Source organism: Meles meles, chromosome 1 (assembly GCF_922984935.1).
Source record: "Meles meles chromosome 1, mMelMel3.1 paternal haplotype, whole genome shotgun sequence".
In the NCBI taxonomy this organism is placed as follows: domain Eukaryota; kingdom Metazoa; phylum Chordata; class Mammalia; order Carnivora; family Mustelidae; genus Meles; species Meles meles.
This window is the reverse complement of record NC_060066.1, coordinates 126,181,359-126,195,350: the sequence shown is the minus strand read 5'-3', so window position 1 is coordinate 126,195,350 and position 13,992 is coordinate 126,181,359. Positions and strand designations below refer to the sequence as shown.

The 13,992-nt window shown below is 32.6% G+C and overlaps 1 pseudogene; it reads left to right on the top strand.

The window, feature by feature from the left end:
- Window positions 1–12,565: 12,565 nt before the first annotated feature.
- LOC123954862 lies at window positions 12,566–13,334 on the top strand (annotated as a pseudogene).
- The last annotated feature ends 658 nt before the right edge of the window (window positions 13,335–13,992 follow it).

Genomic DNA, 13,992 nt, shown 5'->3' with positions numbered 1-13,992 from the left:
TCCATTTATTTAATTTTTTTTATTTTGTTCAACAGACTTTTGAAGTTTTCTTCATATAGTTCTTATACATATTTTTTAGACTTATATCTAAATAATTCATTTTGGGGATGTGTTAATGTAAATAGTATTGTGTTTTTCATTTCAGATCCACTTGTTCATTGTTGATATGTAGGAAATCAATTGACTTTTGTATCTTAACTGTGTACCCTGCAATCTTGCTATAATTGTTTATTAGTTCTTGAGGATTTTTGTTGACTCATTTGGATTTTCTGTGTAGACAATCATGTCATCTGTGAACAAAGACAGTAGTATGTCTTTCTTCCCACCCTGTATACATTTGTTTTCTTATTTTATTGCATTAGCAAGGACTTCCAGTATGATGTTGAAAAGTAGTGGTGAGAGGGGACATCCTTGCTTTGTACCAGATCTTAGTAGGAAAGCTTCAAGTTTTTTACAATTAAGAATGATGTTTAGCTGTAGGTTTTTTACAGATAGTCTTTATCAAGTTGAGAAATTGTCTTTTCCATTACTAGTTTACTGAGTTTTTATCATAAATGAGTGATGGATTTTGTCAAATGTTTTTTTCTTACCTATTCATATGATTGTGTGATTTTTCTTTTTTTGTCCTTTGATGTGATGTTTTACATTAATTGATTTTTGGGGGCACCTGGGTGGCTCAGTCATTAAGCATCTGCCTTCAGCTCAGGTCATGATCCTGGGGTCCTGGGATTGAGCCCCACATCAGGCTCCCTGCTGGGCAGGGAAGCCTGCTTCTCCATTTCCCACTCCCCCTGCCTGTGTTCTGTGTTCCCTCTTTTGCTGTGTCTCTTTCTGTCAAGTAAATAAAATATTTTTTTAAATAATTGATTTTTGAATGTTGAACCTGTATTGCATACCTAGAATAAAACCTACCTGATTGTATATAATTTTTAAATACTTTTTTGGATTCAATTCACTAATATTTTGCTGAGGATTTTTGCATATATGTTCATGAGCTATGTTGATCTCAATTTTTTTTTCCTGTAATTTCTTTGTCTGTTTTTGAATTGGGTAATACTGGCCTTGTGGAATGAATTAGAAAATATTCCCTCTACTTCTGTCTTCTGAAAGAAATGATTATAGAGGATTAGTGGAATTTCTTCCTAAAATATTTGGTAGAATTAACCAGTGAATCCAGTTGTACAAAATTTTCATGCTGTATTATCTTTAGTTTCGGGCCAAAGGTAGAATGGGGGAAAATCACTAAAATAATTTCCAGTTCAGAGATTCAGTAGCTTTTGGATGTCAGGAATATCTAATATTTATAAAAAAGAAAACACTGGAGACATGTATAAACAATCATGTAAAGCAGTTATTATACACCTTTTATCTATCTCTTGCCATTTCTCAACTTTGAAAACGTATTCCAGGAATAAACTGGTGAATACATTCAACATCATCTTTTTCTTAACTGAATATCACATAAACTGTGAGGGAAATGAATGTGCCCCATTTAAATCACTCTACCAGAGTCTAGAAGTATAAAGCAGATTAAGAAGGATGGTTGAAGTAGCCAAATAAACAAATTACTTAAACCTCCCTTGATATTTTCATTTCCCTGATGCAAACTCTAGTCATTAACCCAATGGGAATTGATTGATAGCTAGTACTAAATTGTGAATTACTCATCTGTAAATTGGATATTCATTTCATCAGTAAATTTGTATACTAATTTATCTAAATTCACAATCACGAATGCCTTATCTAGAAATCTTCTGTGCAAGATACTGTAATTAGAGGTACAACCTTTGATCACATAATTCAAACATCTAAGAGTTATAACCATTTATTTTCTTTTCCCCACCACAACCAACTACTGCATATTTCTAAAAATTTTCCTTCTTCAGCATATCCACTATCACTCTTTTTCTCTTTAGTCCTTTTTGTTTTTAAATAGGCTTCCATCTTTCCCCTGAATTATTGCCCTTGTTGAATTAAATACTCCTATTTTCAATATCATTCCACCAAGACACTGTAAAATATAAATTTCTTATATTACTACTATAAATTGTTATGATGTCTCTTTTGTACTAAATGCCAGAAGACAAATCGTTACTTTCTACTGTTCGAAGAAAGATCCTTAGCTTCTAAAATTTATCCGTTCTTGCACTGATAGGCATTTGGTTGGTTTCTAGGTTTTTACTATATCAAATACTTTTAACATGAATAGTTTTAAATATTTTTGTGTGTGTGATTATGAACATCTCTATTAAATTTACATAAATATGGGATAAGTGGGTCAGAGACTGTACATATTCAACTTTTCAAGATAATGCTCAATTTTTCAAGATAATGACTAATTTTTCCCAATATTTTTAGAAATTTCTACTTTCAAATATCAATCTATTGCAATCTTCCATTATCTTTTATTTTCTAGTTTTTGGTACTATGAAGCTACATTTCACCAATATAGTGAATGCAAAATTGTGTTTATTATAATGATATTTTTCATTTCCCCTATGACAGTTAAGGTTGAACATTTTAATACGTTTTTTATTTTTTTAAGACTTTATTTATTTATTAGAGAGAGAGAGATCATGACTGGGAGCAAGGGGGTACAGAGGGAGAAGGAGAAGCAGACTCCCTGTTGAGCAGAGAGCCCAAAGATGGCCTTGATCCTAGGACTGTGAGATCATGACCTCATCTGAAGGCAGACCTTTAACCAACTGAGCCACCCAGGTGCCCATGTTTTAAAAATGGTAATTTCTGCCTGTATTTAATTTGTATTTTAAAATATGGGTCTTGTTAGGGTTTCAAAAATCATGTAATTAAAGTAATTGTCATAGTTTAACCTCACACCATTTGTTTAATTCCAAAATAGTTCCACAAAATGAATTCATGTCTACTTCATGTAATTAACTTCTAAACCATTAGGGATAAGACAAAAGTTACATAATGTTTTATGTTAGCATTTCATGATTTTTTTTCTTTATGGGTTTGTATACATATGCAATGATATATTTGCCTATAAAAATTAGGATTTTAAAGGACTTCCAAAGGTATAATTATGCATTCAATCTGTTAAGTAGCCTTGTTTATGTTAGTAGTTTTAGTAGTAGGGTTTTTTCAAGTTAAAGAATCATTTTTAAAAGTCATTGATTTGCTTATAAGAACACAAAAATGCAGATTTTTCAGGAATAAATATTAAAAGAATTAAAATTATTTTACTCCACCCAACATAGGTGCTATGATTTCCAAAGAAATCAAGGAAATGGACCACAGGTTCAGTTCATCAACCAAGTATCTGGAAAGATTACTGCAACTGATAAAATAGTCTAAAAAATACAGAGAGGAAGATCTAAAAGCTGTAGCCTAGATCTACAACATGTTACTAAGAATATGCAGAGCAAAGGCCCAGAAATTTAGGAGTATTTGAAAGAGTTATTATTTATATGTTGTTCAAGGTGGTTCTCTCAACTAAGGCAGCATTTTATATGCTGTTCATTTCCATTATGAGGTCTTTGAAGCACTGTCTAAACTTGAACAGATTTAGGGCTCTTGGGTGGCTCAGTCAGTTAAGCTTCTGCCTTCAGCTCAGGTTGTGATCCCAGGGTACTGGGATCAAGTCCCAAATCTGGCTCCCTGCTTATCGGGGAGCCTGCTTCTGTCTCCTCTCTTTGCCCTTGCCCCACTCCCCTACTACCCCTCTCTTGCACATGAAGAAGTGCTCGCTCACTCTCTCTCTCACAAAGATAAATAAATAACAATTCTTAAAAAAATAAAACCTTGAACAGATTTTGTATATACACTACTTTAGTGTGTGTGTGTAATGCTATCAAATCTTACCATTTACTTTAGTTATCTGCACTCACATTAAAAGACAAAAATCACATTGATGTACACTGATGTGAAATTATATTGTAATACTGCATAATGAAATGCCTCCCTCTAGATTTTTAAACTTCATGACATCAGAGCTGGTATCTGCTTATTTATTATTCTGTTTTCAGTGTTTTTCTTTGTAACTGCCACACATTGAAAAACTTAACAGGCATATATTGAAAGAATAAAAATAAGAATTATTACCTATAACAATATCAGATTACATTTATATATGATAAGAATAAAAATGGAAACATTTTTAAAATAAAATTTATGTAAAGCAACTGTAGTATAAATATAGTCTGATTTTCTTGCTTTAGACTAAACAAAATGGCTTTATTAATGGCATAAGAAATTGTGAGGGAAAATGTGAATGAATATGTATTTACCAGTGGGAAGAGAACATTCTTTAAATATCAATCATACCTGGAAATAATTGGTTTGACTTAGTTTTAAATTATTCATTTTGTAACGCTGGATGTAAGCATGCCTCTATAGGCATTATATCTCAGAGAGAAAGATGCATGTATTCTAGTTTACATCTGATCTTTACTTTTGTTCTTCAAATTAAGTCCTTCCAAGAAAAACTAAATAAAAAGTCTCTTAGGGTTAATGGAATAACCCAAAACACCGACCCAAAGCCATTGCATCTTCAAAGATATTATTTGCTGAAAACCTGTACTCGTTGCCATGGAAATTATCCTTATAAAATTCATATGTAGAGATAAGTAGTAAGAACAATTTAACCACAAATAGTGTAGAATAATGTATAGAAAAAATAAAAAAGTGAATTATGACAAAAATTTAACCAAAGAAGGTATTTTATGTTAATATTTTTAATCAGTTCACATGATTGTATTATTTTTGCATTAGAAAGAGTTCAGAATAGTGAAATAAGTTTAGAATGATACTTTGTAAGTTCACTAATGTATTCCAAATTTAGAGACATATAGGAGAAAATCATAACATTACTTATATTTACAGTTTGTTCTGGAGAAATAGATACAAATATTTTTGGTTAATAGACAGTCAAGTTGATTTTCATAACAAAATATGTGTGTAAATTTCAATAGAGTAATTTAGACTATTAAGAAATGCTATATACCATAAATTATTGAAGTTCACAGAATTTAACTCGCCCCCTCACCCCCCAACCCAGCACTCCAGCAAGATAAAAATAATGTTTTTGATCAAACCCAAGACTTTAAAAATAGAGTTTACTGAAGGGAAACATAGGTATACCCATGTCAGTGATCCTTAAACTTTAGCATGCAAAGTAATGACATGGGAGGTTGGTTAAAACCTGATTTCTGGTCTACATCCTCAGAGCTTCTAACTCAGTACCTTGGAGTGAGGTTCAGAAATTTGCATTTATAACAAGTTTCCAGGTGGTACTTCTGCTGCTCATCCAGGGGCCACACTTAGAGAATGACTGATCTAGATCCTTCATGAGGAATGTATACGTATATGTCACATCTTGCTTATGCATTCATTCATCTATGGACACTTGAGTTTCTTCCGTGCTTTAGCTATTATGAATAATGCTGCTGTGAACATGGGAGTACAAATATCTCTTCAATACCTGCCTGCCTCTTAATTCTTTTGAGTATATACCCCAAAGTGGAATTGATGGATCATATGGTAATTCTATTTTTAATTTTTTGATAAATTGCCATACTGTTTTTCCACAGTAGTTATACCATTTTACATTCCCACCAGCAGTGCACAAAGGTTTCAATTTATCCACCTTTTGCCATTACTTGTTTTCTGTTTTCTTGATAGGAACAATCCTAATAGATGTGAAGTGGTATCTTATTTTAGTTTTAATTTGCATTTCCCTGATTATTAGTGTTGTTGAAAATATTTTCATGTGGTTATTGACCATTTGTATACCTTCTTTGGAAACATGTCACTTCAAGTCTTTAATCATGTTTTAATTGGGTGGTTGTTGTTGAGTTTTATGAGTTCTTTATATTCTGGATATTAATCCTTTATCAAATATAAGGTTTGAAGGTATTTTCTCCCATTCTGTGGATTTCCTTTTTACTCTGTGGATAGTGTCTTTCGATGCACAGTTTTTTAAAATTTTCATGAAGCTCATTTTTGTTTGTAGTGAAGTGCATTTAGTATCATATCCAGTAAATCATCATCAAATCCAATGCTGTGAGGCTTTTGTCCTATGTTTCTTCTGAAAGTTTAGTTCTTTATGGGTTTTTTTTGTTTTGTTTTGTTTTGTTTTGTTTTCCATTTTATTTATTTTTTCAGCGTAACAGTATTCATTCTTTTTGCACAACACCCAGTGCTCCATGCAAAACGTGCCCTCCCCATTACCCACCACCTGTTCCCCCAACCTCCCACCCCTGACCCTTCAAAACCCTCAGGTTGTTTTTCAGAGTCCATAGTCTCTTATGGTTCGCCTCCCCTCCCCAATGTCCATAGCCCGCTCCCCCTCTCCCAATCCCACCTCCCCCCAGCAACCCCCAGTTTGTTTTGTGAGATTAAGAGTCATTTATGGTTAGGTCTTTGATCCCCTTTGAGTTAATTTTTGTATGGTAATACTAACATTTCCTACTTCTTAAAATACAGATAACTAAAATTTATGACAACTGAATTAGTTTCTTTTAAGGATATATTCTTTTTTTTTTTCTGAATGCACACTATTCACATAAAGAATATAGTCCAGTCAGTATTATCTCTTATTACCCCGTGTAATAATGAAAATAGAGAAAGGATTAAGAGGTATTTCTCCCTATAATACTATATTAGAATTGTGTGTAGGCTAGGAAGGGATTATAAATCATTTTAAAGCCTCCTTCAATATTGAGATTCATCCCTTTAGAATATTGACCTGCTTGAAGGTCATTGTTAAAACATATGATTATTGAGCCAGCAACTGCCAGGAATAACAGGATTTCAATAAATAAGTACATTAACTTATGAGAGGAAAACTAATTTTGTAGTACACAAATATATTTGTGTGAAAGAGTAGAGATGTTTAGGAGAAGAGCACTAGATATACAGACTGGCCCAATGGGTGGATGTCCAAATGGATAGAAACATTTAAAAGAACTGAGAAATGTGCCCTACTTTTCATTGTTAGTTGTGACTCCCATTCTGAAGAACATGAACAGTTTAATGGGTATTAAGAATAAGGAGTTTAATTGATATTAAGATTAAGAATAATCTTAGCAGATTTTATCTTACTCATGATGAGTAAAATACATGAAGAAAATTGTCACATAAAGCACAAGATTGTCATATAATTAAAAAAGAAGGCTTAGCAAGAGTTTGGTGAAGGGTCCAGAAAGACTGGTCTTTCTAAATTTGTTCAAACTTCTCCTTAAAACATTTAATTGGTTCCCATTGCTCTTCAGGTAAAGATTGAAATTTTTAATACAGATCTATCCCCAACTCAGCTAGACTATCTACTTCTAAAATACTGTTGCTCATTAGTTTCACTCGTTTTCCAGTTTTATTCATGTAATCTTTTATGTTTTACTGTTCTAAACCCACTCCTGAATAAGGCATTTGTACAAAGTATGTGAAAAGGAACCTCATATGACTATCTCCCTTAATTAACTTGGCTGATTTTCAGCTCAAGTGCCATTTCATCAAATAAAAACCTTGTTTTATTTATCAGATTGCATTAATTTACATCATGCTATCTCACATTTTTCTGGTACTCCTCTTCAACATTTATCAGAGTAGGAAGTTATATATTAATATGATTATTGAATTATTGCCTTCTTCCATTATCTTCAGGTTTTGTGAGGGTAGGGACTGTGTCTGAATTTCTCAGTGTAATTCCAGCTCTTAATGTATTAAATAGTACATGTTAGAGTTTTATAAATAATTGCTGAGTAAACAAGTGAATCTCAAAAATATTTATGATAGCTTTCATCTTCCTAATAGTTCTCCCCTCATTTTATTCTAATGCCCTTTCCAATAATACTGACAAAAGAGACATTATATTTTGTGGTTGTACTTTAGAATGTTATTCATATTCATATTAACTCATAGATGAAGGATATTCCTGGAAGTTGGATAACATTATGTAACTGAGTGAACAGTGTGTAAACTATGAAGATTAAATGATAGTTTGTGCTGACATAAAAAAGGATAAATGAAAGGAAAGCTGGGTTAATTATCTATTTTCAGAGAATAGGAATTCTAACACACCAAAACAAATTTCACATAAGATAGAAATATTTGTCAGCTAACTTCTATTTCCAATGCAATGATGGGCTGGGGAGAAAAAAGAAAACGAATCTCCTAGACTCACTCATCATTAGTTTTATAATTTTTAAAACGTGATGCAAATTATATAAAGCATCTGAAATACTTACATGATTATATTATGCTTCTTTGGATTAACTTGAAATCAATTCTCTAGTTATTGGTACAAAAGCCCGTAAGAGCTACTGAGAAGATTCAAATAGAAAACAGTCATTTGCCAAATCCTCTGATACCAAGAGTCATGAACATAATTATGTGCCTGGTTTTCATCTCTCATCTAACCCCCAATGAACACTTACTTTGAAGGAACCAGTAATAAATTCAAAGAAAGGACAGAATCCATAGGGTGAGAATAAAAGATCAACATCTGGCTGTAAGTCTTCTCATATGCGTATATCCAAGCAATTACATGGACTGAGCAACTGAGAATTGAGTTTACAATCTCATTGCAAATTTTTAAAGAACTCCATACTTCAGTCCTTTCATTTTTGTGTGACTTAATCTATGTTCATGTTTGAACCTGTCCTCTGAATTCTTCAGAGCTGATTTATTTTTCTAATGTCATATGTGCCTCAGGCAGCATCCAGCTATCAGGTCTCTGCACACCTAGGAGCTAATTGGTGGAACTGCTTTCCATAAAATATTCATAACAGGAACTATTTTTAAAGTTAATTTCAAAACTATTTCTCTTTTCATTTTTATCTCAAATATTGCCACTGAAATTTTATGTGATATCTCTACTTACAGACAAACCCAAAAGGTATTGCAAGTTATGAACTTAACTTAGAGAAAAGATGGTGTGACTTCACAGTGGCTCACTGTTCTGTATTGCAGCTTGGCTTTATTGAAACTCGACAGGAACCACTAATCACAGAAGACACTATAAGAACTTATACATTCATTATCTTGAAAGCACTTTGATGTTTTTAAGTAAAATATGTTTTATTTTCAATAAAATAAATTTTCAATTTATTTTCAAGCCCTTTGGACTTGAAAAAAGAAAAAGAAAATAAAATTTAATACTGCTATACAAAAAACTAGCATGTTTATTTTTTTCATTTTGTTTTATTTGTATTTTTAAGTAATTCTATAATTTTATATTTCTAGAAAATCATTCCATAAAGATAACATGGAATTTCAGGGGTCCTGAGGTTCACTATAAATAATTTCTTTCATTTGAAAGCTCATACCACATGTCTAGCTCCAACAGAATTTACTTAACATTTTAATGCGCAATTATTTTATTACCAGAATTAAAATAATGATACTAACATCATAGTATGAAAGGATGATTACATTGGTAATATATTTAAAATTCCTTGAAAAATTAAAGTTGCGATGAATACTAACAGTTTTATCTTTAGTTGTTTGTTGTTTGTAATGAATGTAATGTTTTTGTGTAAGTCTGTACCAATATGACTTTACTGCAAGAAGGAATCGTATTATGAAAGATCTGTTCAAGTTTTAGTGTTCACTGCTCTCTCTAAAAGTAAAAGTGATTAATGATATTTAATATACATTCATTCCATACATTTAGTGTCCTAAATATCACTTAAAGACTTCTGGGGTAGAAAAATGATAAAGCATGCTGTCTTAATGAAAGTAGAATCCTATTTTCAAAGAAAGTAAATAAGGAGAATAAATATAAGTATGGTGAAGTATAACTTGTAAAATTGAGTGTTAATATTGTTCCTAATAGGCAGCTATTTAAGTATTGAAAATGGATGTTTTATGCCACACTAATAATAATATCAACTAATAATGTTTTCTGGATGCTTTCATGCTGTTACTTATTGCATCTTATAGAAAGGAACATATGAACCATAAACAGATTTACTGAATTATGCTGTCTCCAAAGAGATTATGGAACACAAATTAAATATACCAATTCTCCATAAACCTGATTCAACTGAACTAAAGATCTTTAACTTGTGGTATTATTGATAGACTAATAATGAGAATCATCAGTTTGTCTTTAGATATATAAATTTCACAATTGGAATGGGCATGTTACTGATAATAATACTGTGTTTATATTCTGTCATCTGTATTGCAGTATAGATGATTTCTTATATATGATATTGACACATGTTAAAATTTGAGATTTATTGTTTTATTTTTTTTTTAAAGATTATTTATTTATTTATTTGGCAGAGAGAGATCACAAGTCGGCAGAGAGGTAGGTAGAGAGAGGGAAACAGGCTCCCTGCTGAGCAGAGAGCCCGACGCGGGACTCGATCCCAGGATCCTGAGATCATGACCTGAGCCGAAGGCAGCGGCTTAACCCACTGAGCCACCCAGGTGCCCGAGATTTATTGTTTTAAATGTGCAGTATATTTATGTATTTTATATTTACTCATTTATTTAACCTCTTGGAGATCTTAATTCTTCTTATACCTCCTTCAGTCTATGTGAAATCATTTTTCTTCGGCCTGAAGAACTTCTTGTACCATTTTGGTAATGTTACTCTACTGGTGACTAATTATTTTAGGGGTATGTGTGTGTTTGTGTGTGTGGTGGGAAAGAGAGAGAGAAGGGAAGAGAATGAATATATTTATTTTGCCTTTAATTTTGAGTGATCTTTTTATCTGGATATAAAATTCTATTGAAGGTTTGATAAGGGGGTGGGGTGATCAGAGGGTGAGGTTCAATCCAGTTCCTAAATTGAATGCTTTAGATGAGAAAGCAGCCAGTGAGTATGCCTAGTTTAGAGGTTTAAACACTTTACAATTTGGATCATTTTATTCCTACAGATACGATTTTTAATTGAGACTTATCTTAATCCAATGTGTTTTTCTAAATTAATATGGAGAAGAGTTTGAGAATATCCAAAATCTATAAAATGTAGACAACTAAAGTATTTACTAAACCAAGTGAAGGGAATAAAAATAAAACCAAGGAATTCAGAAATTCTTTTCATTGATGGAAGAAAAACTGAACTCTTCATATCAAAATGACTCTTCAAGAACTGGAATAATTAATAAAAATTTATTCATGTCATCATTACAAAACAAAAAACTATTAAAGCATATTAAGTTTGCTAAAATAAAAAAAAATCAAATTGACTTTATACCCATTTGCAATGCAAAATAAAAGTAGGTAGTGAAGCAAAATATGAAGAAATTATAGGAGAAAAAATTGTGACTTAGCCTTCTGTACCATGAAATTATTATTTACTGCAAGAGCAACTGGAAGTATATCCATTCAGTTGACCAAAATGACATTACATAATTATTATTTAGCCCTTATCTTGAGACTCTATTCTGTTATGATATGCTGACTGATACTTCAAGCAGAATTTTTCACCTGGAATATCCCTTGTAACAACGCATGGAAATGGACATGGAAATGCAGTGCTCAGATCTTCTTTTAAAGAACTTGACGCTAGTGGTCAGCAGACAGCCTTTGCTTTGAGCTCCACGAGGATATACCTTGTCTGCAGAGACTCATATATTAAGATTATGTTAACCTGAGCAGCTTACATCCAATGACTAATTGAGGTGGGAATACAAAGGCCTTGCTATTTTGCCCCAATGTGACACTTCTGTGATGAGCTATATATGCTCCAGATCTCCCCTATATCAAGGCTTTGTTGAGCCTGCATTGCAGTTCATCTTTTTCCTTTGCCTGACGCTGTTTCTTCATCATAAATATTATGTCTCCAAATTCCCATTTTAGTATTTACTTCTGAGAATCATAGCATGTGGAACATAGGACCCACTGTGACATTACAGAAACCAGAATACAAAAAGGAAGGGACTTTGTAGCCATGCATGCTTGTTATTACAATTTTCCACGTATTCTACTTACATGAAAAAGAAATGAGGCAATATTTTATCTATTTACATTATCATAAAACTTGGTTATGAATTTCATGAAGAACAAACAACCTATGTTGATCTACTACTACCATATAAAATGAAATATGCAACATTATTAAATGCTGGTAATTGAATTAGTCAACCTGTTATTCAGATGTGTGTTAAATTAAAGAAATATATTTGAATAATAAATAAGTGAAAAGAGTAAGAAAAGCAGAATCTAAGTACCACTTGCTTTTAATACGCATTGAATCAAGAGATACAATTTTTTCAAGAAAGAATAAAAAAAAATTCTAGAACTGGTAATGAGATCTTACATTTTTAACTGATCTATGGGAAGTGGCTAGAACATGAGGACCACAGCACTGGAGACGTCACAGACCTGGGACCTGGAACGCCCAGAGGTATATCTTCTAGGCTGCATTAAAAAATGACCTCCAAAGGGGCGCACAGGTGGCTCAGTGGGTTAAGCCGCTGCCTTCGGCTCCGGTCATGATCTCAGGGTCCTGGGATCGAGCCCCGCATCGGGCTCTCTGCTCTGCGGGGAGCCTGCTTCCTCCTCTCTCTCTGCCTGCCTCTCTGCCTGCCTCTCTGCCTACTTGTGATCTCTCTCTCTGTCAAATAAATAAATAAAATCTTTAAAAACAATGACCTCCAAGAAAACTACATTGCAAAAAAAGTGGGAAAGAAACAATGGAAAGAGTGAAAAATAGAAGAGGGAGAGTCTGTAGTGGTAACAGTACTAGGCTGTCCTGTAGTGAATGGGAAGATGAAGTATTTCCTAAAGTGGAAGGGATTTACAGATGCTGACAATACTTGGGAACCTGAAGAAAATTTAGATTATCCAGAGTTAATTGAAGCATTTCTTTTCATTCCTTTTTTTTTTTTTTTTTAGATTTATTTATTTGAGAGAGAGAGAGAGAGAGCACAAGCAGGAGGGCAGAGGAAAAAAGAGAGAATTTCAAGAAGACTCCAACTGATCTTGGAACCTGTAGAGAGGCTCACTCTTACCACCCTGTGACCAGCACCTGAGCTGAAACCAAGAGTCACACGTTCAACCTATTACTGTACCACCTAGGCACCCCGAAATATTTCTTAATTCTCAAAAAGCTGGTAAAGAAAAAGTTGGCACAAAAAGACAGTCTTTATCTGACAGTGAATCTGATGATAGCAAATCAAAGAAGAAAAGAGATGCTGCTGATAAACCAAGAGGCTTTGTTAGAGGTCTTGATCCTAAATGAGCAATTGGTGCCATAGACAGCAGCAGAGAATCAATGTGTCTCATGAAAATGAAAAGATTCAGGTGAGACAGACTTGTTGCTGGTAAAAGAAGCAAATATGAAGTCTCCTCAAATTGTAATTGCCTTTTATGAAGAGAGACTAACTTGACATTCTTGTTCAGATGAAGCTCAATAATTGTTTGCATTGCTTTTTTGTATGTATTTATATTCATATGTAAATCTACATATGTATATATATGTAAATCTGGGCCTTGGTTTTTTTCTTTATTAGTGTGAAGAAATAACATTCTAATGAAAATCATGTTTGATCTGTTTGTTTTGAAGTAGTATTGGGGGAGTTTTTTGGTCTTTTGCATATATAACACTGGTTACTTTGAACAAATAAAAGCTTTCTGTAGTTGCTTCCGTTATCAGAAAAGAATATTTGAGACCATGGCATATTACTCTTGTGCATTAGAGAACAACTTTTCTAAATGTTTGGGGAAATCTTCATAGTTGTTAGTCAATCAGAATTTGTGTTTAACTCCTATATGCCTAAGGACTATTTTGTGTTTTTTATTTATTTGAGTTTTTGTGTGTATACATGAAAATACATATATAAATGGTTTTCTTTCCTTTCTTTTCTTTTCCTTTTTTTTTTTTTTTTTAACATTCACCAAAACAAAAACAGCATTTTATAACCATAGATAAATCTATGATTCTGGGATGTCATCATTTTCAGCAATCTAAGAAATGAATCATGTAAAGTTAAATCAAAATTTTCCTGAAGCCTTAAGTTTTCAAATTTTGTAATTAACTGGACAATTTAAATTGGAAAATTTAAAAGTAGCCAT